The sequence below is a fragment of the Aegilops tauschii genome, chromosome 6 (assembly GCF_002575655.3).
Source record: "Aegilops tauschii subsp. strangulata cultivar AL8/78 chromosome 6, Aet v6.0, whole genome shotgun sequence".
NCBI lineage: Eukaryota > Viridiplantae > Streptophyta > Magnoliopsida > Poales > Poaceae > Aegilops > Aegilops tauschii.
Window position 1 is genome coordinate 101,402,055 of NC_053040.3, and position 5,951 is coordinate 101,408,005.

The 5,951-nt window shown below is 42.2% G+C and overlaps 1 long non-coding RNA gene across 4 annotated transcripts; it reads right to left on the bottom strand.

The window, feature by feature from the left end:
• Positions 1–273: 273 nt before the first annotated feature.
• On the bottom strand, positions 274–5,057 carry LOC109775014 (uncharacterized). 4 transcript variants are annotated; one of them, XR_012187282.1, is made up of 7 exons: positions 4,134–4,410; positions 3,339–3,487; positions 3,039–3,248; positions 2,724–2,849; positions 1,771–1,834; positions 1,444–1,526; positions 274–520 (listed from the first exon to the last, which is right to left on the bottom strand). It is a non-coding gene; the product is annotated as an uncharacterized lncRNA (long non-coding RNA). The 4 variants fall into 4 exon arrangements; XR_012187283.1 differs by lacking the exon at positions 1,771–1,834; XR_012187281.1 differs by lacking the exons at positions 274–520; positions 1,444–1,526; positions 1,771–1,834 and adding an exon at positions 4,758–5,057 and having other exon boundaries at positions 2,508–2,849; positions 4,134–4,535.
• Between the last annotated feature and the right edge of the window lie 894 nt (positions 5,058–5,951).

The following is a 5,951-nucleotide window of genomic DNA, read 5'->3' on the forward strand; positions in this document are numbered from 1 at the left end:
TAGAAAAGCTCTTAGCAAACGAACTACACGATCTTGTGCTAGGCTTAGGATTGGGTCTTGTCCATCACATCATTCTCCTAATGATGTGATCCCGTTATCAACGACATCCAATGTCCATGGTTAGGAAACCGTAACCATCTATTGATCAACGAGCTAGTCAACTAGAGACTTAATAGGGACATGGTGTTGTCTATGTATCCACACATGTATCTGAGTTTCCTATCAATACAATTTTAGCATGGATAATAAACGATTATCATGAACAAGAAAATATAATAATAACCAATTTATTATTGCCTCTAGGGCATATTTCTAACAGTTGTGTCACACAAACACCGAGGATAAATTAAGTCTGCTAATCATGGTTTAACCTTGGAAATGCTAACTGCGGTAGAATTCAGCAAGAATAGGCGTTTAGTTCCATTAATATATATATATATATATATATATATATATATATATATATATATATATATATATAAACTTCTTTCAACATTTTCATTGGCTAGTGTTAGGGAACCTGCAAAGCAAGAAAGAACAATGTAGTTACTATACAATACCAAATTTTAAACTATATATATAAGCACATATTTTAATAATATCCATCCATGTTTCCCAATAAAATAGATGCAAACATAATAAGCTGTTCTCATAAACGATCGAGCAACAGACAGACCATGCCAATTAAATCAACGGACAACGTTCTCGTTGTGCAAAACAAAATTAGCATACCAAGGCTTATGAGTTTGTGTTCATGGTCTCCCCAAAGAAAGAAAATAGGTGGCAATAAAGCTGTAGAGCATACATTCACAAGAAAACACAAGATAATCCTCCAACAAAAAACTGCCACGAGCATGAACTCATTTGTATATGCCCTCTGTTTTCTCCACAAGATAGTCCTCAAGTGTCGGTTCACCTTGAGGGTTTGGAGCATGATCAAGGCTTGGCTCAACCTCATGCACATTGACACTTCTCTCTGGACTGATGAGCGTTCCACCAAGGATTGGTGGATCAAAATGTCCGAGAAGAATACAGGCAACCGGAAGGCAATGACGTCCCTCACCATGCTAACTTGTTGGTTGATTTGGTGTGAACGGAATGCTAGAGTTTTTAGGCACAAGTCCACGCTCCCGTCCATTATCCTATCCAACATCAAGAGCGAGGCTACACTTTGGGTCACCGCCGGCGCGAAGCACTTGGGAAAAATCATGCCGCAAGAGTAGTGGCTTTGTAATAATCTTATTGCTTTTGTTTGTAAAAGCAACTCTTAACTTCTTCCTAATTAATGGATGAGGCAAATCTTTTGCCTCCGTTTCGAAAAAAACAAGATAATCCTCTCGTTATGACTTAGCATGTGCAGATTCATGAACAAATAGTAAAACGCGCAATGGAAGCATATACAAAATTGCAGTTCTAAATAATCTGGTACACCAAAATTCATACCTTATGTTTTCTCCATGGCAGTAATTTACTCCTTCAATCAGTAAAGGCAAAGAGTTGAGTTCTTTGTGTTGATGAATATTTCTCTGCCAAAACATGAGAAAAGGAAGACCTTAATCACATGCTAACTCATTTGAAGGGGTTGGTTTCTGTAGCTTCCCCAAGAAAGAAAATTTCCAACAGTAAATTAGTAATTGATGATTTAACAGCACTGCATCGATAAGATTATCAATTGGCTTTGCTGCAATCACATCAAAATGAACCAAAATCTTTTTCTCATAGGAAGAAAAGAAGCACTCCAATCAAGAGCAAGGTTGTGCGACCTGTTACCTTCTCTTCCCAGCTTCAGCTACTCTTCAGTCCTCACTAAATTTATTCAGTTGCATTGTCCATTCTAGCATTAGTAATATTCAACTCAGTTCTTACCGTATAATTCAAGTAGCCAAATAGGCATAAGGCTCTGTAATCGAAATTCTGTAAACCGAAGCACTACTAGGGAGCGATCGGTCGAGACTCGAGAGTATAACTGGTACTTAACAGAATTTTACTATCTTGCATGCTTGTCAGTCATATATTTGAGAAACAAGATTTCAGATAAGTAATAATGGCAGAGTGGTAGTCATTAATATATAGGTCGAGACAATATCACCTGGAAACCACATATTCAGTGGAATCCTGGAAACCTGAGGACAGACTGTTGGATGCTATTTGTATGGGCCAGATTGACTCGTAACTGCTCAGTGCTATTTGCAAAACAACGCCCGCAACCAGAGAGTACATTTGACATGGAACCCCTCAGGCCTACAAGTAACACAGCTAGCCTCTTGCCACTTATTTCCAGTTTTTTGTCAGCAAGTAGGATCTGTAAGCCATGCGCTGTGCCTATGATTCACCACGCATGCCAGAGATGCATACACATCGATTTAAAATGGAAAAGTAGCTGCAATGGATACCAGAACTGACATAAGCTGATTCTAAATAGTCTCCTAATAGCAGAGTACCAGCAAAATCGCATTTAGGAAACTAAAACAACTAACATGCAATGCCACAGACGAGACAACAGAAAATTGAAGGAAGCTAATTTTAGTAGCCCAGTATTCACTTGTAGTACTGCATACTTCAACAACATGTACAGTAGTTAAGGCATGATAGCTACATTATGCTAGGGAGTTTTGTTACAACATAGGCACGTACAGTAGTTAACCGCATTATGCTAGGGTGTTTTGTTAGAACATAGACACATCACTAACTCATTAGCCATTAACAGTCATAGTAAATCTCACGTTTATATATCGGACATAACTCGAGTACAAGCTGAAGAACGTATCAGTGCACCACTGCAACTCCAAACATCCTGCAGTAGTCTTTGTTTATGAAACCTTCACATGTCTTTACTGCCACCAGCAAACCTGAAACAAAAGAGTTGAATTTTTATACTTATATTTTAAAACGAACTTAACAACAATCTATGAAAAGAGGCACAACGTACGTATTCTCAATCTTACGTTTTACCGCAAGTTTAGCCTCACACCCACATCTAGTGATTTTCCTCTCATATTTCCTCTTACTGCCAGTGCCATGTACTAAGTTTTCCTTACCTTTCCGCTCTTCGTGGAAACCTTCACGATCAAAGTAGAAACGATTGTGAGTAATGACACCGTTGCCAGTCTTGTGTTGTCCCACACGTACTGAGAAACCAACATGATGTGCATAAGCTTCATAGAAATCCTTGGCTGCCTTCAAATCCATAAAAGTCATCCCTATGGCTGGCCTGATGTCATCATCACACTCCGGAGTATAAGATGAGCCTTGAAATTTGGATGAAAAGAACAACAGGTTTAACATGCTGGAATACAAGAAACTATAAGCATGTACGTATTAGTTAGACAAGTACTTACACAGAAAGGTGCACTATACAATTTTTGCGGTGTGATAAATACAATTTCGGCACTTGGTCTAGTGTGGACGGCACATTCTGCATCAGACTGGGCGTCACAAATAGCCAAAGGTGGAGCCTTGCTCACCTCGCTCTGGCATTTCATAGTTACTGCAGGAAGAGAAGATATCCCGTTTGTAAGTGGAAAGCACATTCTCATAGGAGCCGGTCAATATGTGCCTTCCGGAATAGCATAGAATAAAATCAGCACCTAATCTCAGCTCACTTCACCAATCAATTGCAATATAAATTAAAACTGACAGCTGAAATCATTTCTACAATTAATCTATGCTCAAATAGTTTCAACTCCTTTCTTATTCCCATTGTACTAAACACAAGTCTGCAACCAGTAATGGTTTTCTTAATTTCTTGTTCCGATTATGGTGTACAGTATTGTCAAATTAGCATGATAGGATCTCCCTGTTGCTGCATTAATATAAAACTAGCTTACCAAATAAATTAGACTTTACTAACTTCATGAAGACCAAAATCTGGACAGTAGACTTAGGGGCAATCAGCAGTTGCAGCCAAGATACTACTACCTCGTTCCTCCCCCTACTCTATTTGCTTTGGTTTGCAAACCTAGCCCAACTAGAAGTGCTAAACTTGGAGGAGACAACCAGAATCCACGCCCATGTCATCTCTATTTGCTTTGCAAACCTAGCCCAACTAGAAGAGATGGAACTACTAGATGAGCCACGAAAAGAAGACAATGGCAAAGTATAGAAGATGAACAATGTAATAGAAATCTTCATACCTTGAGACTTATTAGATCCAGTACCAATCCGATGGGGAATGCTCAGAGGATGATTGGCGTGTTGGGCCAGCCGCCGGAGATGAGGGAAGGCCGGAGAAGAATTAGCCACGATCGCCGGCCGCCTGAGATGAGAGAAGGAATTAGACGCGGTCGCCGGCCACGGCCCTGCGCGGAACAAGGGCGTCGTGCTGGGCGAAGCGACCATCTCCTAACCCTAGTTGATGGGGAAAAATTGAATCGGGATAGCTCCATAGGAAAAGGGACGGATGGCTCATCTTCCATCAAGGATTTGTACTAAGGTACAGGAAGGTTATGGGGTCCTTTTTTGCATTTCGTCCATCTTTTCATCTCACATCGCACAATCCTTATCCAACGGCACAGAATCAAGTTTCCGTGCTTCCACTGAATACATGGTTTCCATCAGATATGTACTCATATAGGTCTGCCAACTATTTTAGGTGATAACCTTCAAAAATAATTCATGGATGAAGGTCCAAGAACACAACGTGATGGACCTTAGTGTACAAAATAAAATACTAGTAGAAACATTCCTTGGAAGATCCAGAATATAGCATCACAACATCTGGGGGAGAGGAGGAAGAAGAGGAGGTGGAGGGGACCAACCTTGGCCGAAGGAGAAGGAAGACAAACGCCGGGTCGTCCTAGTCGCCGGACGGGACAGATATTTGGGGAGAGTGGATCTTGGTGGAAGCAGATGTATGGCCGCTAGGTCGTCGTCGTCGTTGTCGCCGGGAAGCAGAGGAACTTGCAGGTGTGTAGCGTTTGGCGAGTCATCACCGGAGGGAGGCGGAGGCGCTGTTCCAGGTCGCCGGAGGGAGAAGCTTGAGCGGCGTCGCCACCTCTCGGTCGCAAGAGCGAGCCGAGGTTTTCCTTCCCAACCATTTTGTCGTGGAATTCTCACCCAGGGAAGGCCGTGGAAAGGGCCGAGGTGCCTCCCGCACGTGGGCGTCCAAATGTCACGCTCGGTTCCCCGGGGTCCATCCCACCCGTGGTTTCTCCACCCGGGGAATAAGCGGGGATCCCCCCGGGATACCCTGCAACCAAATGAGGCCTCAGGTGGGGGAGCTCCCCCTGATTCTAAAAAAAAATATGAGTGAGATACCAGGATCCTATGGGGAGAGTGTGGTGTGGCCTGTCTCGGCAGTTGGGCAACCGCAGCTGGTCATTGAACTCGGGAGTCCTGGCGATCAAATCCTTGACAATCTCCTCAGCCTTGTACCTCACATGATACCATCTAAGGGAGGCCCTGTATTACAGCAAGAGGTGTTCAGAAATCAGATCTTGAAAATAATACTACACTGGATGCAGAATCATGTTAACTGATATAGAGGTAGATATGAATCAATCGCCGAAGCTATTTGCTGCGGAGCATGGCCACAAACATCTTGTTGAGTTTCACGGTGTCGATGTGAGAGTTGGGGTACTTCTTGAGGCTGCGCATAAATACAGATATGGATAGAGAACATACTTTTATTGTTGATGATTGCAACGCCGGAGCCGCTCCATGACGCCACTTCGCAGGCTCGCTTGCGAGTTAATTGCACGGGAAGTACCACAATTGAGGCATTACATACAGATTGGTACCACTTTTGGTAATTTTTTACATGTCAGTACCAAGTTTGAGACTAGCCATTACAAAAAGGTCTAAACTGCGTATAAACTTGTATTGACAGTTGAAAGAACATGCGGTGCCCCCATGTTTGATTTTGGTAATTGATGACAATCTCTATGGACTAATTGTTGCCTTGAGTTATATTTGAAGGATTTGTCCATAGGCATTTCTTGAAGTCCATGTGT